We start from the raw sequence: 26,567 nt of genomic DNA, 5'->3' as shown, positions 1-26,567 counted from the left end.
CATGAAGGAAAGGAGCCAGCATCTTTTCTGTAGCCCATGACTGGGTGTTAATGAATCATGAATGAGGGAAAGGTGCATTTACAAAAACATCTGTCGGAGCACTGGGTGTTGAAGAAAGGTACAGAGGGTGGAAGTTTCATGGAAAGAGGAGCATGGTAGATCAAGGGAATGGTACTGGGGAGTCAAACAGAGATAGAGGACCATGGGACAAATTAAGAAACCTAGATCAGGGCATAGGGAGCATGGGAAAAGGGAGTATATGAAGGTGGTGTGGAAGAGCTTCAAAAAACTAGGCAACTACAGAAATGCTTGGTGAGCTCCTGGAAGTCATTGGAGGATTTGGAATTTACTTTTCTATGCATCAAGCATCAAACCCCTGTGACTCTGAAGTGTTTGCTAGAGCAGAGGTTCTCAAACTGCTCCATGGAGAAAGCTGGCTGGTCACACTCTGCTGTCTCCTCCTCTTCAGTTCCAAATGCACATCATCATCAAGACAAAACCAAAAGGGACGTAACCTCCTTGCAGATCGAGCATCACCTGAATTGATCTCTAGCTAGGTCCTTAAAATGGTCTGTCTGGCTGTTCAGTCTACCTCAGTCATTAGTGAGCTTAGCACACCTTCAAGACTTTTGGCAATAGTATGATTGTTGACTGCATAGCGGCTTTCCTTGGCAAATGCACTTCATAATTCATTGGTCTAGTAATATATCCATACCAAGAAAGTTGGTAAAATTAAACCAGTGCTAATGGAGATGGTGGCTGGGTTTGGCTATGAATATCCTCATGCTGATCTTGTCCTACCACTTAATATGGAGCAGCTGACAAAAACAATACAAACTGAAAATGTCAATTCGTTGTTCTTTAGTGTTTCTTAGCACCCATGTTTCACTGCCTTCCAAGAGAATTGGTATAATCGTGGTTCTATATATCCACAGCACGGTAGTAAACCTGATGTTCTGACATCTCCACAGAAGCTGCAGAATATGGTGCAGAAGCTGCTATATGAATATCCACATCTTTTGAACATATCCCAGCCCTGTCTATGATGCTACCCAAGTACTTAACAGCTGCTACCTGTGCGATATCCTCTTTGGACAGGTTACTACTGAACAGGTTGTAATCTAGCATTGGATGCTGCTTGATGGTAATGGTCAGGGACTTACTTTTGTCCAGATTAATAATCTGACCAATGCATGCTACTTCTTTCCTGACCAGATCAGCCATCAGCTCCAGCAGTCACCCACCTGAGCCAACAAGGCAAGGTCATTAATGCATTTCAGGGCTCAGAGTAAAATGGTGTTCAGTTCATTGCCACCAGCAGCTGCCTCCTCAAAATTATTCATCAACCAATACATGCCAATATTGAACAACAGTGGAGCTGAAACGCAGACTTGAGGAACTCCTGTGCGGCCAGAAACCATGCCATGTACCATTGACTCAAACACTGCTTTCTGTTCCATTATAGAGCTCGTTTATCAAGGACCCTATCTTCGGATGGATGCCAAGTTGCCACATCGGATCCAATAAACTTGCTCCATGCAGTGACTCAAAGGCCTGAGGAAAGTCTATGAGTGCTTTGTACGGCTTATTAAATTCACCCTTCTTCTCAAAAAGCTCTCTCAAAGAAAAGATTTGGTCGATAGTGGAATGGCCATGTCTAAAGGTGCCCTAAGCCACACTTTGCCATGAAGTGCAATACTGATTCGAGACATTATCTCAGAAATAAAGGTTTTCCCTAGGACCAACAACAGTGCAATACCTGCCTATTCCTGTTCTTCTGTCCCATACTAAACTTCCTGAGCGTATTTGCCCAGGTGGCATTATCCTTTCTTATTTGTGCATTAATGTTGCTCACTGTTGTGACAATGTCTTTTATCAAGATTTCATTATCAATTGTCAGCAATTGCTGATAATTATTTGCAGCTGTATCTTTGATCTTGGTGTTGGTGGGACCATAAACAGAGATGATGGTATGATGCCTGCAGCCAGTACAGAATCAGACACTGATAAATTGCTCATTAATCATGTGCCAATCCTACAATTCTTCTCTGCCATTGGGTGAGAGTACCATAATCTACACTTGCTCAAGGAATCTAGCAGGGTTGCCTGAGAACAAAAATGTATAGTACTCAACTTTGTTTTCTACACTTCCTGGCCAGTGCAGCTCAGATAAGGCACAGATATTGATGTTCAGGGTTTTCAACTGCCTGATGAGGAGGATAGCTTAAGCAATTTTGGACAATGTTTGGACATGCCAGGCACCAATTTTACATTTACCGCTAACATACAGAATACCAAGATAGCCTTTTCACAAGTTTTCAGTGGTCATTTCTCCCTCAGTTGCAGAAACAAACTCTTGGCCATTTTGACTTCAAGAGCAATTAACTAGATTGTCACAGGTGATTGGCTTAATTAGAAACACTCTCATGAGATAAACCATTGATCCTGGAGGATATTTCCAGATGCTAAATTGCATTAAAAGCTAAAAATAGATTATATGTTTCCCGAATGTGAGTTTTCCATGAAAGCAATTGATGCAGGTGCTACAGTGATGTAACTATCAGTGGGAGTAGCTGAGTCTGTGGTGTCCCAAATGGGAGGGGCTGTTACTCCATAACAAGCTCTCAGTTGGGATGTGGTCCATATTGTTAATTTCAGTTTACATGTTTGCCAAATTATTATGTATAAAAGTTAAAATAAGTTCTGTATATCAAAAGGCCATTTTGTTTTGGTAAAAGGATAAGGCAACCTCCATTTTGGGTCAGGTTCTTGTTCCTCGGAAAAGGTGGGAAAATGGAAAGAGCAGGAATCTGACCTTGCCCAGCAACAGCTCCCTATAAAGACCAGTGAGGGGAGGGGCCAGGGGCCCTGGCTCCAAGATTTTGAGCTGTCAGAGGTTCAGGTGTCTAGCTCGCTCTCGTAGTGCAGTACAATCTTGGCACTGGCTATTGGCCTGCAATAGTTACTTACTAGTTAAGTTGGGGTTGTTTGTTTGTTGTTTTGCATACACGAATCTGGTCTGATTAGTTAGATCAATCGTGCACTCAGGACGACGCAAATCGGGTTAGGGTGGGAGTTAAAATAGGGATATGTACCTATCTATTTCATCTGTTGTCCACAGTCGGTGTTCATCGCTGGCTTCTGTCATCTGGATCCTGCAGCCCCTTTATCGCAGACGTCTGTAAAGGTAGAAGAACAGCTTGTATTATAAGTGCATGTGTATGCCTGTGTATTATTCCGAATCTCCAAAATCATTAATACATTCCCCTTTCCCTTCCTTCCTCTCCCCTTAGCAAATAAAGTGTTGTTGGTTGTTTTACATTTGTGCGTGTGTTATTCATTTGGACTCAGCTCTGATAGATGGGCTTAAAAGGGGGACTCAGCGGGAGGTAAATTGTAAGGCTCCCCGAGATCTTCTGATCAGATCGGCCTAGAGAGATAAAAATCCTTACAGATTTGGCGACCACGAAGGGATCCCTAATACATTTGTTTTGGGATTCCTTGTTTTCCATCAGTCAATAGGACTCCTTTCCCCTTATTTCAGTTGTCCCTGTTCATTTTATTTTATCACTGGAGATTCGAGACCCCCTTGGGCTGTGTGAGTTAGTGAGTGCGAGGAGAGTGAGAGTCCCATTCCGCAGCGCACGTGGAATTTGGGAGTGAGTGGAAGTGGCAAGGCAGCTGGTGGCAGTGGCCGTTGAATCTGCTCGGGGTAGGCCACAGTGGGTGGCAGTACGGAGGGGCAGTAAGCAGCTTGGCCGCAGGGAATCGCTGTACTGTTGAGACCCCATTGAGGTGATTCCACCTTGGGATCTTCCCCTCTGAAACAGTGCTGGGAGAGTAGATCTGGCACAGCGACACCATTTTGAGACTTAAGGTCTCAACTTCTCGGCTGGGTTGAGGCGCCCAGGAGATGGGACACTGTGCGAGGTACTGCTGATCAGATTAGCTACCCAGGACGCAGCTTCTCTGCAGCGACAAATCGCTAAATAGCGGTTGACTGTTGGAGGTTTGAGTGAGCGTATCCTCAGGAGCATGTGTACTCTCTGGCGGGGAACCGGGAGAGGTCTCTCGCTCCCAAGGAGGGGTGGTGAGGGTGACACCTCATTACACAGTGCAATACTAGCGCAGGGTCCAGTAGGGGGCGCTCAAGGGCAAGACAGCGTTGCTGTCGCTTAGTTTGGGTGTGAGTGGGCGTTCCCCACTGCACTAAGCAATCCCAAAGGCCTGAGAGGAGGAGAACCTCTCTCATATAGCCGCAGTAACAACAAGACCTGCTGGGAAGGAACCAAGGTTCCTTTAAGGGGGTGGTTAAACACTTCACCAGAGTTTACCTGATCATTAACTAAGATGTGCACTTGGGTAAACTGTTTTGGGTCGCGGGTAACATCAGAGGGAGACACACCCATTAGGGTGGCAGTAAAAAGACTAGTGAAGGGAAATGATCCCTGGAGGCTAGGAGTGTTCCAGGGGTGGGAAGCCTGGAATACTTTACAACAACTGTTGGTGGGTTTTGTCGATGGACGACCAAAACCATCTCACAAGAAACAGAAACAAGCACTGCTGTTTGGACTCCTAGCGGTGACTGAGGAGTTGTTAGTCACGGCGGCTGCGCAGGATGAACAAATAGCAGATGCTAAAGCTCAGACATCAGCACAGGAAGCTGAAGTAGGTGGGCTGTCCTCCCGAATTGAGACGCTAAACGATCAGGCCTCCGTGGGAGTGACACAAGTAGGCAGATTAACTGGTCAAATTCAAGACCTGACCAATTGTTTATCTAGAAAAGCACAGGAGGTTACAATCCTTAATACGCAGCTCGAGGAAACTCAGGCTGCTCTGCGTCAGTTAACTAAGACTATGCAGGAAGGCATGAGTGAGGCAGCAAATCATTCGAGTTGCCAGAGACGTGAGGCGCGTCTGAGGGCTCGATTGGCCCCCTCTAAGGGAACTATCAGGGCCCTCCAAGCTGATCCTCTCCCTCAAAGGCTTAGTTCCTCAGAGAGTGAGTGTGAAAGGGAGAGCCATGGAAATCCCAGGTGGATGCCCGAGTTTCATCGAGACAAAGATATTACAAAGAGGGAGGCTGTACCATCAGGCCCTATGGCAATGGACACACCACTCCCCTTGGCTCCGATCACCACTACTGTGGTGACTTGAGATGGTCAGCAGGGCCAAGGTGGAGAAACGAGACAACAGAGCAAAGTGTTTTCCCCTGAACAAGCGCGTGCTCTGGGAGAATCACTGGGCCTGTTAACTAGGGAAACAGTTTTGGATTGGATGGCCAGAGCAGCGGCCATCCCTAATCTGGTAGTGGGAGACATAGCCGCTCTAATAAGAGAATGCATTCATCCAGAGGAGTATTTGGGCCTCCCAATAGAGATCCAGGCAGCCAACGTGCAAACTCCAATCCAAATGTACATGGGGCTGTACCAGTTCTTTTATCCCAGAAGTAGTGTAATAGGTCAGTTCTATTCAGAACAACAGAGGGTAGAAGAACGGCCGGAGCGCTACTTGGGGAGGAAAAAACTTTTATATCTATTAGCGGGCGGTAATGGTTGGGTTACAAATGAATTCAAGGATTCCGTGGTCCAGGGGTTAGCACCAGCCCTTCGGATTGCGGTAGGATCCTTTGATCATTACCCTCTTACCATCCGTGAAATAGAAAATAAACTGAGGGAGGATTATGAGTTGCAGAGGGGTGCATTCTCTAATCCAAAAGGAAAAAGGATAGCAGCTGTTATTAGTGGCAAACAGGAGGGGGGTGGTAGCCCAAAGATGGGAAAGAAGGGCCAGCCATCCGTCCAACAGAAAGGATATACTGAGAACAGGGGTTTCCGTAAGGAACAACCCCGATATCAAACACAAAGACAACCTGAAAAGGATCAGAAGGCCTTTCGTAGGCTGGTGTGGGGACAACTATTGGCGTTCGAGCGCAAGCAAGATATCAATGGCCTTCCCACTCCAGAGCTAACGAGACGGCTCGTAAAACATCAGCAGCGGGCCATGAAACCACAGGGGGATGGGCCGCCCGATCTATTAGGATGCTTGCCCAATTCCCTAGCCACCCCTAATACTGCCCGTATTTACAACGACCACTGGGGTAGACCGGTCACTTCGCTAGTTGTCAAAAGGGGAATTTGGCAGTCTAAAACAAGAAGCTCTGGTGGACACTGGGGCAGCGGTGTCCATTCTTTGCAAAGATGGAAACAACATGGTGGGACGAAATCCTGTGGCCTTTTCACAGACTGTGGAAGGGTATGCAGGAGAGGATTCCACCACCATCCGATTTACTGTACCAATTAGTTGTGCAATGGGACCTTTCACTGTCACAGCTTCGTTTGGCATCCACCATTTAGGGGGCACTGGCATATTGGGCAATGATCTTTTAAAACAGTTACAAGTGATAACTGACTTGCCCAATTGCCAGTTGCTACCTTCAAAATGTCCTGACCAAGTGGGAACAACTGTTCCTGCTTCACATCGAGTAGCAGCTATAAAAGCCCCAGAGAGGTATAGTGCACCGCCCCAAGAACCTGAAGTAGAAAAGCTTCTACTTAAATACCCAGATGCTTTCGCCAGGCACAAGCTTCACTGTGGTTTGGTAAAAGGGGAGGTCAGTATTCCAGGACCAGGTCCCCGATCATTAAAACAGTATAAGTTCCCAGAGGAAGCCATTCCCAGTGTCAAAAAGATAGTAGTGTCACTGGAAAACCAAGGTGTGTTAAAAGTTGTAAATAGTCCCTGTAACTCCCCAATGTGGCCAGTAAGAAAAGCAGATGGCCATACATGGAGGCTTACTGTAGATTATCGAGAATTAAACAGGGTAACCCCATGTTTAGCACCAGTGGTAGCCAAATACCAAGAGCTGATGGCAACCATCGATGGAGGTGCTCGCTGGTTCAGTGTCCTGGACTTGGCAAATGCTTTCTTTAGAATACCGGTCAGGGAGGCTGACCAACATAAATTCGCCTTTACCTTTGAAGGGAAGAAACTAACATTCACACGTATTCCCCAAGGGTTTCAGAACAGCCCCACTATCTGTCACCAGCAGGTGCATGCTATGTGTCAGGCATTGGAGTGTCGTAGGAGCGTCTTAAGTTACGTCGATGATATTCTAATAGCCACAGAGACTCGGGAACAAAATCTATCTGCCCTTGAAGAAGTTATAAAGGCGATTCAAAACACCAGATTTAAAGTGAACCCTGAAAAAGCACAACTGGTCCAACAAACTGTGTCATATTTGGGTATTATCTTGGGTCAAGAAGGGAAGTCCCCGAATAAGAACAGAGTAGATCTTATTACCAAACTGCCAGTCCCTAGAGATGTTTCCGCTCTCCGGTTGTTTCTGGGATTAACTGGGTTTTCTCGTGAATTCATCGAGAACTATGCGGGAATTGCTAAGCCCTTAAATCAGCTCCTTAAAAAGGGTGCCTCTTGGTGGTGGGGAACAGAAGAACAAAATGCTTTTAATGATCTTAAAAAGGCTCTAGCGGCTGCACCAGCGCTAGCCTATCCAAAACAAGGCCTGCCGTTTTACTTGCACCTGGCAACTACTCCGGCAAGCATTGGAGCTGTTTTGCTGCAAAAACAAGCTGGCCAGTTGAGACTAGTGGCCTATGGTTCCAAAACTCTCAGTGAGGTGGAAGCGAGGTTTTCAGCTTGTGAACACGAGGTATTCACCCTGGTATGGTCCCTAACACATTGGGAGTATCTAACTGGCACAGCTCCCATTGTGGTGAGGACATGCCATACTCCAGTAAAATATGTCATCTCTGGAAGAATTAATGAGGACAGGGTATCCTCGCCCCGGCTGGCGGGATGGACTCTAAGTCTGATCAGTCGGGATATACGTACTGAGAAGGTCCCCCATATGGGAATTCTTCCCTATGCTCTGATTACCGAAGGAGATGAGCACGAATGTCCGTTGCCAGATCCTGATTTAGACTTACTATCTCCATTCTTATTAGCAATATCCTGGGAAGAAGTACAAGGAGAAGGGTTCACTCTCTGGGCAGTTGATGGGAGTGCTTATTACCACGAAGGGCATCCTGTTGCAGGGTATGCTGCAATCAAGGAGGGGACACAGCAAGTGTTGCAGGGTACAGTTAGGCCGCCGTCAGCACAAGCTGCAGAATTAATTGCGGTACTGGCAGTATTGTCTGAGGTAGCACATGAGGAAGATATCTGTCTGTGTTCTGATTCTAGTTGGGTGGTTCAAGCCCTTACTAGCTGGCTTCCCATCTGGAAGAATAGAGGAATGAACACCACAGATAGGAAGTCTGTCAAATATGCATCTTATTTAAACCATGCTTGGCAGTTAGCTTCATCAAGAGAGGGTCATACCTACTTGTTGAAAGTAAAAGCCCGTACGAAAGGGGGGTCGGTTCTGGCCATGCTTAACAATCAGGCCGATCAGCTAGCAAAACAAGCTGCTAGGCTAGGATCAGAATATACATGGGATAAGACCCCTATTGCAGCTGCTGTAGTTAAGATGCCGTCCCCAGATGTGTCAGCAGGCCATGACATCTTGACCCTGCAAAAACAGGATAAAGATCTCCAAGCTCTTTTAACAGCAGGGAAACATCAAGAATATAATATATGTAAGGACAAAAATGGATTGATTATAGCAACATCACCGAACTGTGAATTACCTGTACTGGTTATGCCAGTAAGTCTACGAAAAGAACTAGTAACTTTAGCTCATAGCCAGGGACACTATGTGGCATCCAAAACTTTGGAATAGGTTTCCAGAGTGGTGTGGTAGCCTAACATGAAGGAGGAAATAATTCATCATATTAGATCATGTCTTCGGTGTGCGGAGAACAACATCGATACCAGGCCCATCAAGCATCTCATGTATCACCATCTGGCGGACAGTCCCTGGTACCGCCTTCAAATTGATTTCATAGGGCCACTCCCTCGGTCCAAAAAGGGTAACCTGTATTGTCTAGTAGTGGTAGATGTCTTTACACGCTGGATGGAGGCCTATCCTACGAGAAATGCAATGGCTTTGACCACCACTCGTGTTTTACTGGAACAAATCTTTTCTCGATTTGGTGTCCCATCAGAAATAGATTCAGACAGAGAACCACATTTAGAGAGAGAAAAATCCTTAACAATATCTCAAATGAGTTTGAGAATTCCTGTGCTAGATCGCTTTGGGGTTTCTGCAGATCCTTCACAAAGTTGAATTTATACTTGTTCTGTTCTACTACAGATGACTCTGCAGAGAAAATTATTCCCAAATCCCCTTTCTTGTCTTGTCCAGAAGATCAGGAACAATTTCCTGATGGGGAGGAGCTCATCTGGGTCATTGATGCTGCCTTTTGCAATAACATCTACCTGCCCATCCATATTAGGCAACGTGACCAGCCTGAGAGGCATTCCTTTTTCATTCAGTGTCACTGAGCTGTAAGTGACTCAGTTCTGATGTATTATTTACACTGCACTGTTATACATACAGCCAGTCACACTGAACATACCCCTGTACATAAAGCAGAGGGCTTGGCCTTCTAATTTTTGCACAAACTACTGGGAGCATATTTTAAAGAGCAATATGGAGATTTCCATTTAAATTCTGTACTAGCTGAAAGGCTGCGTCCCTTCCAAATCTCTTGATTAGTTTAGTAAAATCCCTATGTCATCAGTTAGGACTGGCTGTCTGAGAATGGTTTAACTGTGGCACAGGCAGGTGGTTTTCTGAGTCTGCTGGAGAAAAGTTGAGATGTACACTTCATGTTGTGCACAAACTTTAGAGACTTAACAAGTCTGAGACAATGACCTCCTTGATGCAAAATGTAAATTCCAAACCCAATTGCTTCATCTTTGTGACATGAGCTTAGTTCCTTTTTAAGTAATGGAAGACTGAAAATTCAATCATGTAAAAACCATTCATGCAGGTCACTTAACGCCTCTGCATCTCAGTTTCCCAGTCTGTACAATGGGAGTGATATAGTGGGGTTGAAATGGTTCATTAATATGTTTTTAAACCACTTTGATATCCTCAAATGAAAAGTGTTATAAAAATGCAGCGTTGTTCTTTTCAGACCTCAAAGACAGCTTAGCACACCGAACATAAAAACTTTATGAATAAAGGAAGAGGTGTTGTCTTTGCCCACATGGTAATATTGACTTGGAAAGACAAATCTTGTCTCAGGAGAGCTGCTTTGCCAAAATATTTATAGAAGGTCAAAGATGATTTTCTTCCCCACTGAACTGAGCAGCAAAGCTTATTTTGCAGTAAGCTCAGGAGGAGCGCCAGGGTTTTTGCCGCCCTAGGCGGCAGCACTCCTCCTCTGAGCATTCGGTGGTGGGTCCCGGAGCGAGTGAAGGACCCGCCGCCGAATTTCCGCTGAAGACCCAGAGCAGAAAGATCCCCCACGGCCGAATTTCCGCCGAGGATGGCTAAATGCCGCCCTCCAAATCCTGCCGCCCTCGGCGACCGCCTAGGGTCGCCTACTGGAAGCACCGGCCCTGAGTAAGCTGCAGGTGTGCATGGTAGCCTAGCCTGGCTCATCATCATTTCCTTTCTGAGGAAAGTGGGAAGGACCTGAGCTGAGCCCAGCATACTGGAGAGGAGTCAGGTTTCTCTGCAGAAGCCTCTGAGAAACAGTCTGCTTACAAATTCTAACAAGAGACAGGGGCTGAGAGCTTGGAGAGGAACATGAAAGCTGGAGGAACCCAGCATGACTGTCCAGGAGCCATTAGATACAAACCTGCAAGAGGGAGATGCCCCTAACTCCCAAACCAAGTAGTTTTGTACATATGCTTAATTTGCACATCTTGCCTGTTTCAGAACTGAGCAATCCCTGAACACAACCCTCAAGAAGCTTGTAATTTTACCAGTTGTGTGCCAAATCCTGATGACATGGAAGTTAATGGTACAGGTCTGTCGCATCTTAGGCGCATTTAACATGTGCGATTTCAGCTTTACATGGTCGGCAAAAACAAAACAAAAAACAAAGAGAAAAATAACAATTTAAATACTGTTTCTGTAGTGTGGGTGATTTCGCCCGCCATTACACTCAATGTAATTTTGACTATATGTGATTTTCGCTTTAGGCGCTGACTGCGGAATGTAACCCCAGTGTAAGATGAGACAGACATGTAATTCTTTCACCAACTTCAATGGGACCAGGATCCGACTATGTCTGTAGACTCAGAATTATGCACTGGTCATTTCCCTGCATGTGTGTGGCCTCCAAGACTTAAATCTGTCACAGAACAAACAAAACCAATGGTTCCATTATGGTTCTATCATGTGAGTGAGAGTTTTCATCTTCCAATTTCAGAATTTCTCTGTGTGTATACAGCAATAACCCCACTTTGAGCGGTGAAGGGATATGCTCTGTCAAATAGATCAAATTCCCCAAACTGGAGAGGTCTGATATCAGTTACTGGCATCCTGGTTTCTTGGGATCCTGCAACTGACTGATTCCTGAACTGCCCTGCACTGGATGTCTGAGGAAGGACAGCTTTATTGGCCAGGGGATGTACAGGAGACTTTCAATTCCTGTTCCTCCTGTCTGGAATGTCAATGGGTGGAAGCTTCAAAGTACCCTTAGTTCTTATGCTCCTGGTCGGCCTTACGGGTGAACTTGTATTTTGGTGCCTTCCTGCGAGTTTGAGAACAGCAGCGTGCAGCACAGGGAGGACCAGCACCTGGCCTCAGAGCCTGGCCAGGCTGCACAGGGAAGAGTTTCTGAGCCCAGGGGCTCCCCATCCATATACCCCTTGACCACCTACCTGGAGGAAAGCAGATGCATGGCCACCACCCATGCCCACAGGAAGGGGGGACCCAGGGACTGGGCTGCTGGTTCCGCCAGGGCAAGCCCTGCTGCCTGCACTTCCCCACCAGGCTGGCAGCTCCAGGTGGTATCACCAGCCCCCCACCTAGCTGGCCAGGTGCTCCAGCCCTAAGCTCACTTGCATTCATAGGCCCACCAGCTTGCGGCACTCAACAGCATCCCCTGACCATGGCGCTCTGGGCAGTCACACACATCACCCACCCATAGGGTCGGCCCTGCCCCGGTTAATACTCAGCTTCAGTGAGACACAAGTGGGCCCTTGGAGAAGAGTGCAAATGACGGCACTAATACATTCTAGTTATAATAGATTATAGCAACCTCTATCCTGAGGCAATGCCTCACTCAGACTATGATCAAGGAATTAGTCCAGGTTTCACCAGAGTTGAACTCCCTACTGAGAGCATCACAGAGCAAAGAACAAATTTCTTGTCCTGCCTAACACAGAAGGTTTGGGATCCTCAAAAATCAGTTCCTGCTTCTGTTTATTACTCCAGACAGATGGCTCAGTTGAGATTTTTAATAACACGCCCCCCCTGGCCAAAAAAAAAGTATATTGCATAACTTAATGATGACAGATGCAGGAGACTGGTACTTCTCCCTTGCTGCCTCTTTGTGATTCAGGACATTCCACACACTGGCAAAATCTGAAAGTTGTCTCCTGTACTTCAGCTAAACTAAGTTAACTGAAGGTGAATGGAAGGTTCCTTTTGGTCTCTGTAGAGCCCAGCTGCAAGTTAATCATCACATTTAAAGTTTTACTGATACTCTCTTTTGTACAGCACATTTACAAATGATAAATTATATTTTTCTTCCTCCTGTCTACCCCATACAGTCATTCACAGCCACACTATACAGTCTGGGTTCTCACCACCATGCTGAACCATGTGTTTTCAAATTGCTGGAGAATCACTACTAGAAATTACACAGTCCCAGTCTGTCTAATAACTACATACACCGCTACCTCGATATAACGCGACCCGATAGAACACGAATTCAGATATAACGCGGTAAAGCAGTGCTCCAGGGGGGCGGGGCTGCGCACTCTGGTGGATCAAAGCAAGTTCAATATAACGTGGTTTCACCTATGACACGGTAAGATTTTTTGGCTCCCGAAGACAGTGTTATATCGAGGTAGAGGTATACTGTATATCCTCCCTCGGAAACACCTTACCAACCATGCTGGGAGGTCATCAGTAAACTAAATTAAATTATTTTCTCTCTTATCTGAGTTCAGTTGGGAGAGAGAGAGAGAGAGAGAGCGCTCTTTCGGATCCATGTGACTAGACTAGTTGTCCAAGCAGTTTGGCTTTGCTCACGTGACTGCACAAACAAATAGGCAGCTTGATGAATGTTTCAAGTTCTGCAGGAGCAAAAAGCAATTAATTATCTCATAACCAGTGGGTAGGCCATGGAGTCCCATTCCCAATGAGCCTCTATTGCTGGTCTCATTTGCACTTGGTAGATGTTTGTAAATTCCACTGGGAAGGAGTCTGAATTTCTGTGGGTAGAATTTTAACCATTGTGACTGGCCAGGGGAAAGTTTTATCTCGGGTTGTGGAAAGCTTTGCATGTTAATAGCTTTTATCTTTGCTAAAAAAGTTTTTTCAAGTGTGGCCAAAAGGTCAGCCCTGAGGGGCAATTCCAAGAGGTCAGAGTTTCTCCATTAACAAACCCTGAGGCCCGGCTAAAAAGGGGAAGGATTGAAAAAATATTCCCATAATTCCTCTTTATATAATCTTGTCAGAATAGTTTCAGATTTCTGAGATTTCTACAGGAGTGCAAAACTAGGCTGGAAGAACTGTCTGAGTGTTAATTTACTATCTGATGCCTCAGCCTCCTGGAAAAGACTGGAAAGCAATGGTCTCCTGCTGGAGTCTTGGCCAGAGGTGAATAGATGAATGAAAAAGGCATTGCACTGCATTTGGGCCTCTCTGACCTTTCACTTCTTGTTCAGTTGTGAAACAAAAAAGTAAACATTTAACTGAATGTGGTAGCCTGGGACAATCGGCCTTATTGTGGGATGAATGCTAGTCTCGTCTCTCCCTGCATAAATCCTCTTCACTGGCAATGCTAATGGATCTGCTGCAGAAGAAAGCCATGCCCTGCAGAGGGCAAGACCTGCATCTAGTCAGAAACACAAGTAGTGTGTTGTTGGGTCCCTGGTAATGTCCTGTACGAAGTAGAATTGTTACATGGGATGTGCAGATCTCTCACAGTCAGAGAGCAGAAGGACTCTCAAGTACTTACTTAATTTTCAATATAGAGTATTATGAGTGAATTTTTAAGTCACCAACATTACCACGAGGTTTGACTCCAGAGTAAACTGTGGAAGCAGTTAGACTTCAGCCCTAAAAATGTGCTGTCACAGTTATTGGGATAACTGTACCTGTAGCTCTGACTCCTTCTGGGGGTCCGATCGAGAGCACCACCTTTTCCGGTCTCATGACTCAAACCATCACCTGGCTCAGCATGGAATCATGTGATTCCCTCACTTTCAGACTGACCATGCCTGGCACTCCCCTGGTACGAACCACGAAAGTCTCAGCAGGTTTGACTTAGGCTCAGAAGCTGCAGTTCTGTTCCTTTTGGGGCAATGATGGTAGTAATCAAAGTACCATTTATTTAGGACAAAAGCATTTAAGACAAAATATCTCTTAAACACAATAAAACAGACTGTATGAATATCTAGCTTTATCCTAAGGCTTACCATTCTCTGGATCTGGGAAGGCCCAATTTCTTTGCATAGTCTCCCTCTGTGTCAGCATGTCCCACTAGACAGTTTTGGACATGTAACTCTCCATCCTCAGAGGCTTTGAACTCTTTAGTCTCCTGGGAAAACAGCTTGCTGCTTCCTTGGAGACAGGAGGTGAAGTCCTTGAAACTGGTAGTTTTGTCCATGGTCTTTCAAGTGCCTACAGCCGCACCCCTTTCTGCCCCTTCCCCAGGGCCCACACCTGTTCCACTCAGGGTCTTCCCCATTCCATGCCCCCACCCACCCCACTGCAGCCCCAAGACCAGAGAAGCTCTCTCCTCATGCCCCGGCCCCGGGACTTCAGTGGGGAGTGAGAGCTCTTCCAGTCCTAGGGCCGCAGCGGGGTCCAGATACTGGAGCTTCCCCTATCACCCCCGTGCTTCTGCGGGGGACCAGGGTTGGGGCGCTGGGGCTTCTCCCGCCTTGCCCACTTCATGCTTCTGCTGGAGAGCAGTTGGGGCACGCGGGCTTGCTCTGCCCCCCTGCAGATTCTGCCAGGGATAGGGTTGGGGGCCACTGCTGGGGGGCTTCCCCTGTCCCGCACTGTCTGCCAGGGACGGGGTTGGGGGCCGCTGGAGCCCCTCATCCCACGGCTGCTGCTGGGGATGGAGTTAGGCGCTGCTGGCGGAGGGAGGCTTCCCCTGTCCCACGGCTGTGGCGGGGGATGGGGTCAGGGTTGGGGAGCGCTGTAGAGGAAGGGGGCTTCCCCCATCCCATGGCTGCTGGTCAGGGGCCGCTGGGGAGAAGGGACTTCTCCCCAGCACTGCTTCCCCCGTCCACCTGGCAGCCCAGGCTCCGGGCTTCCTTTGGCAGTGGCAGATTATAGGGCAAAGTGACCGAGGCATTTTAAAAAATTATTATTGTTTGTAAAATTGGAGTTTGCAAAATCAGAGTTGGGGTGAGATTCTCAACCTCGCTGTGTATCTGTGTGCTGGGTAAGACAGCTGGAGAGATGTAAAGGGGGTAGAAAAACCTTTGATACACCAGGAAAGAGTTCCCCCAGCATAGGAACTGAGAAGACAGCTGCAGGATGTCTTTCAAGGACTCCACCCTTCCCCAGCACAGGTGGTATGCAGGGAACATGTCTGAGGGGAGAGGGTTACATCTGTGGGAGGTCTGCAGATAGTCCTGTGGAGACTCTGTGCAGTACTGTGTCCTATAGACAGCCAGGAACAGGCTGGATAACTTTGGCAGCCCTAAGTTTTGCTCGGGGCTGTGCGAGTCCCCAGAGCAGCCCAGAACTGGAAGGGAGGTTACAAAGGTGGTTTAAAGCTACTTCAACCCCACTCTTCCCCTCCTCCTGAACTGTGCGTTCTGTGCTAAGTCTTTTACAAGTGCAGCACAGAATCTCAACAGTAATCTCCGAAAGAGCCCCTGGGTTCTGTGAAGTGCCCTTGATTGTCATGCTGCCAACTGAAATAACTCTAGCACGGAACACCTCTACGGAGATCCTGGATGGGCTGCACAGTGAGACTTCACAAGAGACTTGGAAATTGGAAACAAATTTTCTTAGACTATTAACAGAATTGCGACTGCTCAGAAATCTTAACTGCCAAATGTTGTTAACATCTTTAGAATTCCCAGTAATGATCCTTCTTAGTTTTTTAAAAAAATTGAACTTTTGAGTTCCTGGGGAATCATGAGGCATGGCTGAGATTTGGAAATCTAGAGGAAATTTGGTATCATATATGCAGGTACACATTTTTCATTATCTATGGACTACACAGGTTAGGAGGAAAAAATGTTAACTCGATGGGCTCAATTCCAATCTTTGTGATACACTCCTTCTGTACTAATATGTCTTACTTAATTATGATGCTAAGGAATTTTTGGTTGTAAAAAAAAAATATCAAAGAAAGGGAATGACCAAGATGAATAATGATCTGCGGTAGTTTGTGAAAACATGAATGAGCTGGAGGAGAACACATAGGTGATCCTATATTATTCTGAATACTCCCTTCTCTCACTGCAGTAGCGTACAATGTGTACAATGACCAGATATAGGTGTATGGATAATAAGGCCCATCATTGATGTGACAGTTATCAGTTCATTTGGCAACATTACCTTATGCGAGCCATTTGCAGCATTAGTAAATTGGTGTTAATTTTTCTCATAACATGTTCCACCCCTCTCAAATATTATGTATTATAAATCTGAGAGGTTTAGAACAAATTTTTAGTAGCCAGAAATACCCCCAAACCATATATCCTGGGTGTATAACTCAAGTTATGCCACTCAGTGGTCTATTTAACATAAATTTGGGGATGAAATATTATTGCAGTGAAGACAATGTTGAGAATACAGTAAATAAAAGTTAAAATGAACTGTACCAACCGGTTTAGAACTGACATACAATTTCCAAACCAAGACATACAGTATATATCTGGATTGAGTCCAAAATACCTTCCCCTCCAAACTGGTTTAGGCCAGACAGACAGGATATTCTATAGAGCAACAGATCATGTGATTAAAGAGAGTGAACAAACATATGGTGTATCATTAACAAAACGCCAGACTGCATTTCATAGTGCTCTTTTGTGATTAGTGACCCATGCAATTTGCTAAAAAAAAAAACACCACAAAGGGACAAAGGTTCATTCTGTTCAAAATATACCCAATCATCAAAAAAAGAACAAATGAAACCGTTTTTGTATAGCAATGCCAGAGCGCTATCACTGAAGTATAACCGCAGAGAACCTAGTGTAAACCTCTACATTTTGTACTACACTATGAGAAAGAGTTTAGACAAGTATTGTGCCCCAGTTCTGCTGATGTCCTTTAATACTGACTCTCAGCCTCCCCAGAGACATACCTTTGCCAATGCCCCTCTATCCAGGTTCCCTATTTTAGCCCATACCTCCCTCTGCAAACAACTTGGCCAATGCCCTTCAATCCTAAACCACAGACTCCTGCTATTCCAGTCTTGGGGCCCTTCTGCATTCTGCCAATACCTGTCAATCCTCATCTGCAGCCCTCCAGATAACCCAGTCCATGGACTCTATTGAGCGGACTGCCATTCAAACTAGGCAATAGGGTGATCTGGATTAATGTACTGTAGACACAGGGATGAGACCCCCCCCCCCCAAACTCACTTCTTTTGTGATCTGAGCCAAGAATTGAACCATTCTCCAGAGATGAAAGGCGAGTCCCTCATCCTCTACCACTATTTTTAGACAATTTTACAATGCTCAGAATATGGGGTAAACACCTTTCATCTAAAACTTTTGCCTAGAACAAATGGCTGCTGCTGGCTGGATGGCTGTGGCCCTTTAAGGGCTGCTCGGACTTGAAGGCTGGGGCACCAATGGGTTTGGAGGCTGCTCAGGTTGAAAGGCAGATGACATTTGGAGAATTTTAGAGTACTTTATGGCCAGCTGGTTGGCACTTGATTTTGACTGAAGATCAGACAAATGAGGTTGAGGTGCCTTGGCTGGCAGCTCAACAGGAGGAGAGTGGAAAATCCTGGCAGTAATTCAAAGAAGGGGAAGACCCTATTCTTGGAGCGTTTACGGGTATTGTGACACAGAGACTCATTTGTGGTTCACTACTCTGACAACAATTCTTGTCAGGTCTGACATACTCCTTACACTCAAAAAGTTGCATGTAATATATCATTAGAAAACTAATAACTCATTGATCATTAATATTCTTATGTGCTGTATATATGTGATGTGTACAAAGAATTATGTTCTTAAAATGTGTTTGGCAAGCAATACATAAGCACAATCTGCTTTGGCAAAGGAATGGGTGTTTGCTTGTCTGACCAGCCTGGTCAACAGGCAGAGACAATAAAGGTACATTTACATAAAAGGTAAACAAAACCATCAGACTAGTAACTGGGGGGAGATAGCCTCTTAACTGTAAAGGCAGAGGGTAGAACTTCAAATGATAAGCAATTGAAGCAACATTGCCATATAGATGTGTATCAAGTATGGTCTTTTATGAAAGCTAGTGACACACTGCTGATTGAGATAATTGTGAAATGTCTGCATTAACACGATAGGAGGAATTGTGGCTACTCACCAATATTACGCTTTAAAGGCTGACCATACACAGGGAGAAACAGGTTCTCTCTCAGACAGGAGAGAAGGCAGCTATCTACCTGTCTCCAATGTAAATTAATCTGTGTGGAATCAAAACAACGGAAGCCCAATTTTCATATGAATCAGCAGGGGGATTAAGGTCCATAGGAAAGGAAGAACAGCAGGAAGCTTCCTTCCCTCTTGAAACAGAGACAATGAACGTTGGAGCGATATCAAAGAGGCAAAAAGTGGAAGGGACAAGAGCTTGTGAAATCACAGAACCTTTGATCTTTCAACCCAGGGGATTGAAGTCTCTGGATACTGAGTTTAGATGAGAAATCTGCTTAGGCAAAGATTGTAACTTGCTGAAATTATGTTTTAGTCTTAGAAGCATATTGTTACTTTTGTTTGCTTGTACTCCTTTCTATCTTTATTCCTTATACTTGGTATCACTTAATCCTATGTCCTTTTGTTAAATACACTTGTTTTACTTTTACCATAAACCAGTTCAATGCTGTAATTGAAATGAGTGTTTGTCAAACCCCAGTTTAAATAGACTACACACTGAAGATCATTAATTTAAGGGGCAACAAACTTAACTTCTGTGAGTGTTCCAGGAGAGGGCTGGCCACTACAAGGAGACATTTCTGGGACACTCGGGAGTTGGGGTTCACTGTTTGTTACCTGCAAGGCAAGGTTTGGGTGGGCAGAGTCCTGAAGAGTTTACTGACAAGGCAGACAAGTTGATGTGGCAGGGAGTTGCTACACAGCAAAACTCTTACTTGCTGAGGCTGAGAATAGTTCACAATTTTGGGAACCTCAGCAGATGGTCACATGGGCAGGTGGTTTGGGGGAAATTCAGGACTCTGAAGGTATTGGGGTCACTCTGAAAAAGTAACCAGGTGGTGAAAGCCAGGGTATGACCTGCATGCTTGTTTTCTGGCTGTTAGTGCTGAGCCACATCAGCATAGCATATTGAAGGCACCCAGAGTTGCACAGTAAGGGAGTGACAGAACCCCTTACTAGTCTGGGTTGACCCCCAAGTGTCACAGGCATAATTACACCAGAAGGCCTGAAGACACTTGTGAATCCTTAAGGCTCAAAGTTTAGGAGATTGAGAGAAAAAAATCGTGTGGAAAAATGATATATTCCATGTTGTGATCCTATGTACAACCTTTCCAAAAGGGGCAGCATGCTCAAATGAAACGTAGCTTCAATATCTCAATCCAGAAGGGGAGAAAGTGAAGTGCAGACTGTATTCAGAGTTGTTCTAGCACAGAAAGAAGCATGTGTTGTTCCAGTCACATTGAGGTGTCAGAAGATCTCTGAGGGTATGTCTACACTGGCAAGTTTCTGAGCCACAAATTATACCACTTTTATTAAAACGCTGGAATTAAACCGTTGTTCATGTCCACACTGTGCTCTGTGTGATGTTGGAGCACAGCCACATTAGCAGCTCTTGCAACGGCAAAGACAGCAGTGCATTGTGGTAGCTATCCCACTATGCAACTGGACGCAGGGCGCTTTGGGAAGGGTTTGCAAGGCCTCATGGGGCAGGCACAGTATCACATGATGCAGGTTTCCCAATCCCGTTGTTCCAGGGGCATTCTACTACATTGCCAGCTGCTTTTCAACTGAAGGGGTGGGGGTGGAGGGAAGCGTGTGTGACAGGTGTGTGTGTGTGTGTGTATGTATGAGGGGGGGAGAGACTGTGTTTTGGGGGACAGAGTGTGTGTCAGCATGCTGTCTTGTAAATTCAGGCAGCAGCAGGAAGAAGCCAGTCCTGAGGTAGGGGGCGGGGGAACTCCGACATCAGCCCTCGCCTCCCTCCCTGGGTTCGCTGCACAGCACTCTCTCTCTTTCTCTCTCTCTCTCTCACACACACACACATCCCTACACCTGCCTCTGTGTTCAACAGCATGAGCATTCCACATTAATGGTTTGCTGTATGTCCCCGAGCAGATCAGCACAGCACCCAACAGCTGTCAGAAAAGGTGCTTTGAAAGGGAAGAGGTGCATGTCTCCAGGGCAGCTGAGTTCAAAACAATGACCAGAGCGCTCATTTGAGGCATTATGGGACAGCTCCGGAGGTCAATTACAGTGCAGAAAGCAACCAGGTGTTCACACTGACAAGAGAGTGCTGGAGCCTCTGCACAAATAGCCTTACGACTCTCATCAAGGTGGTTTTTTGCAGCGCTGCAACTGAGGAGTTTCTGCGCACAGAGTGGCTGGCAGTGTGGACACGTCTACAGTTTGAACGCAAAAAGCTGCTTTACTGCGCAGAAACTTGTTAGTGTAGATAAGTCCTGAATAGCAAAGGTGCTGCTATTTGAGACTGCGGCTTGCTGCCAATACCAGTGCTTGTCCCTCAGACACCACTAGCTGTCTTCCCTTTCCTTGCTGTTAGTTGGCACATAGCACCCTATTTCTTGCTGACTCCAAACTGGAAGGTATTTCCCCATCCTTCTTCACTAACTAAAATATCTAACTAGAGGAGCAGGGATTTTCTAAGGCACTTGGGCGATTGCATTGTTTTGGATTAGAAGATATTTTTCTATTGAGCAGCATGTATCAAAGCTCCAAATGAAGTGCCTGCCCCAGAAATGTTGTGAGTGACTTGACAGCATTAATCATAAGCTGCAGAACCAGGAAAGCAGGGGTGGCAACATGATTATTATTTGAATAACTTCCTACCCAGCAGCAGGTCAACCTAGTGAGCAGCTGCAGCTCAGAGCAAAAGCTTGTTAACTTTCCAGCCAGCAAATAGCTCTGAAAGTGGAACATGTAATGAATGGCTTCATTTCATCAGCCTATTGTACTGTCTATATGTGTAATCTGGTATTCAATTTCAAGTAATTATCGGTGTTTCAGTTTCCTGGAGCCTTCTGTTTACATATTTGTGTTAGTTCAGCTAACCTGTTTCATAAATACTGGAAATGCCTTATGAATCTCAAGAGTTTGCAACATTAAAGCAGAGTTTAAATACTATTCCTGAGATTTAAATGTGATGCTTTACAATAAATAATTAAAACAACAATAAATGGACTCCCCCGATATAAAAATCAACCCAGGGAGGGAACATGAAACAAATTTCACGGGCCTTGCTTTGAGCCCAGAACACATATTTCTACACACTGAGGAGGAAATTAGAGAATATAAAGATGTTTAAATATACAAAAAAATTCTTCTGCAGTATAGTGGCTACCAAGTGACCTCCTTTACCCCATTCAAATACCTTCCTAAAACTGACTCCTAGAGACTACCCAGTAATAAAGCATCAAGCCCAGAACACAGAATTTACTTTTAAAAATAATTCACTGCTGCATGAATTTTGCCCTTCACCAGTGTCCCTTGTATGTAGGACTGTATTTGGACTGTATTGTCTGTGTTTTAGATTAAGGTCTCCAGATTTCTGTTTCATACAGTCCCAAATAAACTATTAGTACTGAACAAAAATAAATAATGGCAACTCCCTGCTGCAATGCATGACAAGGACAGACAGAGAATCTATACAACTAAGGCTTTAGCTGTGAAGTGGTTAAAAATGGCCAGAACGTGTTATGCAGAACATGATAGGGCTTGTGTCAGAAAAATTAGGGCAAAATTTAGAGCTGGAGCCAATAATTAGATATTCTTGTTCAGCTCCAGAAAAGTGATTATTGATTGAACTGGGTGAATGTTAATGAACAAAACAAAGAACAGCAAGTTGTTTAACAGCAGCCCTGAATTTTGAAAGGATGGAATATTCTATACTGACCTGAAAAGAAACTGAACATCTATGCAATAGAAATTTGGGGAGTGTATTTTTTAGCCTTGGCTAGAACATTTAATTACTGTCACTTCCCTCCTCCCAAAAAATCTGTCAAAAGCACACATCAAAGGCAATTCACAGCAGACCCATAACAGGGAGGCAAATCATGATTCCATGGAGTCAATTGCCCTAGAAACTGTGCTGCATGTAACCTTTATGAGAAAATTCGCAGAAAGTTTCACAACAAAACTGCAAATAGAAACTCTCTGTGACCTATTTACTAACCAGGGGCATAGATTAGATGTGAACTGATGAGAGATGTCAGAACATTTCCCTAAGCAAATATGGCACAAGTTTTCTGCCCAAATTCGGTGTGGTTAGTTCAGGTGACTTTAGCCTGCTGAAACATTACATCATTGTTTCTTCTCCATAGCTCACATGATGAAATCTCAAAGAATGAGGCAGGAGCTGTTTACATGGGAGGGCATGTAAGTGTTTCCCAAGTCATTCCTTTAAACAGGATTCTAAATTTATTTAAAGAAAATCTAGACACTGCCTGCTTACATTTTTTCGTGCTGCCTTGCAGTGCTAATGAACACATAGGACAACTGTGGGAGGCTTTGCCTTTTGGCACTCACACACACACACACACACACACAAAAATCTATTAGAGGAAGTGGCAGGCCTTTTCCCATAGAGCCCATTGGGTGCAGACACAATAAAGCCATCTATGCACACCACATCGTTACCCAGTGGGACCACAGACAATAGCTCAACATTATTATACTTACTTTAAAGTGTATTGATGCTTTTCTACTATTTTATTTTTGTATAGCTTCTCCCATTACTCAGAAAATTAAAAGCCAGATTCCAAGGGATATCTAACCTTGCCCTATAGGGTCATAATTTTACATTCTTAAGGCTGTTGAGCTCTTACACTAATCTGTGCAAAGCTATTCACACACAAATATATTTTATCTTTTTGACATTTGGGATAAGCCAAACATTCTGGCTTTTACTTTTTATTATGTTTTCCCAAAACACTTAGGCATCTCACTCTCTTTCTCCTTGCAGTGAAAACTACATCCTGAATTCTTCTATGTGATACTGATTCCAATCCAGAATAACTCCACTAAATCAAAAAGATTACTCTGATCTAACCAGTGGAACTGAAAATAGAATTTGTATGAAGCACAAAGCCATAGATTCAAGGCAATTGTGCTGATGGGATTGTAGGAGACAGGTGACTAGTAAGATAAAGCAAAACCCTCTGGCTGCCATTGACCTCGTTGGATTTAGCGCAGTTACACTTCTAGACAGCAAATTGTTTTCATTTTCTTTTTTAAAAAAAGCCTAAGACTGCCAGTTCTAAACATGATGGACAGGACTTCATAGCAAGATCATGTGTTCTTTCTCAATATCTGACTAGTTTTTCTTTGGCATTCACATAATGTGAATACAAATTTTCTGGTTTGATCTCTCAGTCAGCTGCTTCTCCCTCCAAACCAAACTACCCTGTCATGGATCAACTGCAGGTCAGCAGTACGATTAGGATGACCAGATAGCAAGAGTGAAAAATTGGGACAGTGGCTAGGAGGGGGTAATATGAACCCATATATAAAAAAAACCCCAAATATTGGGACTGTCCCTATAAAAATCGGGACATCTGGTCACCCTACATACAATGAACCACCCTTCAACCATGATTATGTGTTCCTGGGAGGGTAATAATGGTAAATAACCTTGTAAAACCCCAACCTAAAATAACTTTCTTCCTGATCCTGTTGTATCCCTCAGTGGTGACAGGACAGCACAGATTTACTTGAATGAGACACATTTTAGGAACAGAGCTCAGGAACACACTCACTCCCATGCAGCCTTCATTGTTTCCTCTCCTTATCTTCTTGGCCAGAAGGAAGCTGCTGGGATGAAAGTCAGATGAGGAGGCACCAGCTGTGTATGAAGCTGTTGCTGTTATGCTCCAATGGGTCAGGTTGTCAGTGATGTTATGTAAATGACACAATTAGCCCATGTCTCTGCAGAGTGAAGTGACTTGTCTGAGGCACACTCACTTTACAGCATACAAGCCTGAGGCAGGCAGTGACCTATTCCATTATCCAGTTTGTCAATCTCACTGACAGAGACATGAACTTGTGCTTTTCTAACCTATTCATTCCGAGTTAAGACACAGACATATCGAACCAAAGAAAAGTCACATGTGCAATCAAAATATTTTCCTACATCAGTCATCTGTTCCTATTTACCAGTGATTTCTAAAACAAAAGAACCTTTTTTTCAGAAAACGAATCAGTAGTAAATAAGGCATCAGCCTTTTCAGGCAGCTTTTCTCATTTATATACTGGCTGTTTTCCTTAAAACTTTAATTTATAAGCAAATCCCTTACTGCCAGAAGGAGATTTTTTTCCCCCACTCTAAAATTTCTTTTTTTTTAAGATGTCTTTCCCAAAAACTGATACTTATGTAGAAACTAATCAGATAACTCATTTCCTAACACAGTTTCTGCACATGCTACTTTCTGCACATGCTCACCAAAGGCTCTTAGGCAAAGTAAGCTGCCCCGAGATAAGAGGGAAGGTGCTCTCATGGATTGGTAACGATTAAAAGCTAGGAAACAAAGGGTAGGTATAAATGGTCAGTTTTCAGAATGGAGATAAGTAAATAGTGGTGTCCACCAGTGGTCTGTTCTGGGACCGGTCCTATTCAACATATTCATAAAGGATCTGGAAAAAGGATAAACAGTGAGGTGGCAAAATTTGCAGATGATACAAAATTACTAAAGACCCAGGCAGACTGCGAAGAGCTACAAAAGGATCTCTCAAAACTGGGTAACTGGGCAACAAAATGTCAGATGAAATTTAATGTTGATAAATGCAAAGTAATGCACATTGGAAAGCATAATCCCAACTATACATATAAAATGATGGGGTCTAAATTAGCTGTTACCACTCAAGAAAGATCTTGGAGTCATTGTGGATAGTTCTCTGAAAACATCCACTCAATGTGCAGCGGCAGTCAAAAAAGTGAACAGAATGCTAGGAATAATTAAGAAGGGGATAGAAAATAGGACAGAAAATATCATGTTGCCTCTATATAAATCCCTGGTACGCCCACATCTTGAATATTGTGTGCAGATGTGGTCACCCCATCTCAAAAAAGATATATTGGAATTGGAAAAGATTCAGAAAAGAACAACAAAAATTATTAGGGATATGGAACAGCTTCCATATGAGGAAAGATTAATAAGACTGGAACTTTTCAGCTTGGAAAAGAGACGGCTAAGGGGAGATATGATTGAGGTCTATAAAATCATGACTGGTGTAGAGAAAGTAGATAAGGAAGTGCTGTTTACTACTTCTCATAACACAAGAACTATAGGTCACCAATGAAATTAATAGGCAGCAGGTGTAAAAACAAACAAAAGGAAGCATTTCTTCACACAATGCACAGCCAACCTGTGGAACTCCTTGCCAGAGGATGTTGTGAAAGCCAAGACCATAACAGGGTTCAAAAAAGAGCTAGATAAATTCATGGAAGATAGGTCCATCAATGGCTATTAGCCAGGATGGGCAGGAATGGTATCCCTAGCCTCTGTTTACCAGAAGCTGGGAAGGAGCGACAAGGAATGGATCACTTGATGATTACCTGGTCTGTTCATTCCCTCTGGGGCACCTGGAAGACAGGATACTGGGCTAGATGGACGTTTGGTCTGACCTAGTATGGCTGTTATGTTCTTATACATATGTGATTCTAAGAGTTAAAAGGCCTTCATTTCCATATCACATACATATCTCTATAGATTAGAGCAGGGGTCGGCAACCTACGGCCGATTCTGAGTGGCACGCTGCCTGCCCGGGGAGGAGGAGGGGCCGGAATGCACCACGCTGGGGAAAGAAGTGGGGGAGGAGGGAAACTTGGCTGCCGCAGGACCAAGCTTTTACCTCCTGCCCCCGCAGGGGAGAGCGGTGTGGGGGGGTCCCGACCCCCCGCCCCACTCAGGCCCCCCGCCCACCGCTCTCCCCTGCGGGGGCAGAAGCTTGGTCCTGCGGCAGCCAAGATTCCCCCCTCCCCTGTTTCTTCCCACAACGTGGTGTATTCCGGCCCCTCCTCCCCCTGCCGGCGACGGCCCTTGCGAGCGGGAGCCGAGCCGAGCGCAGGGTGCTGGCTGCTCCGTAGAGCCGGCAGAGAGAGGTAGGGACGGGCCTGGGGGAAGGGG

General features: G+C 44.9%; 1 protein-coding gene across 5 annotated transcripts in view; it reads left to right on the top strand.

The window, feature by feature from the left end:
• SLC45A1 (solute carrier family 45 member 1) overlaps positions 1-26,567 on the top strand; it is a 139,877-nt gene that overhangs the window by 20,580 nt on the left and 92,730 nt on the right. The window contains exon 1 of one of the 5 annotated variants that reach the window (XM_034753196.1): positions 26,476-26,542. The exons of 3 other annotated variants lie outside the window; for them this stretch is intronic. The gene's annotated coding sequence lies outside the window, so the exon portion shown is untranslated. Of the gene's footprint in view, positions 1-26,475; positions 26,543-26,567 lie in introns of those variants that run through there. One more of the 5 variants, XM_034753204.1, reaches the window with a different exon arrangement.

This window comes from Trachemys scripta, chromosome 19 (assembly GCF_013100865.1).
Source record: "Trachemys scripta elegans isolate TJP31775 chromosome 19, CAS_Tse_1.0, whole genome shotgun sequence".
Taxonomy (NCBI): Eukaryota; Metazoa; Chordata; order Testudines; family Emydidae; genus Trachemys; species Trachemys scripta.
This window is presented reverse-complemented; position numbering and strand designations above follow the sequence as displayed.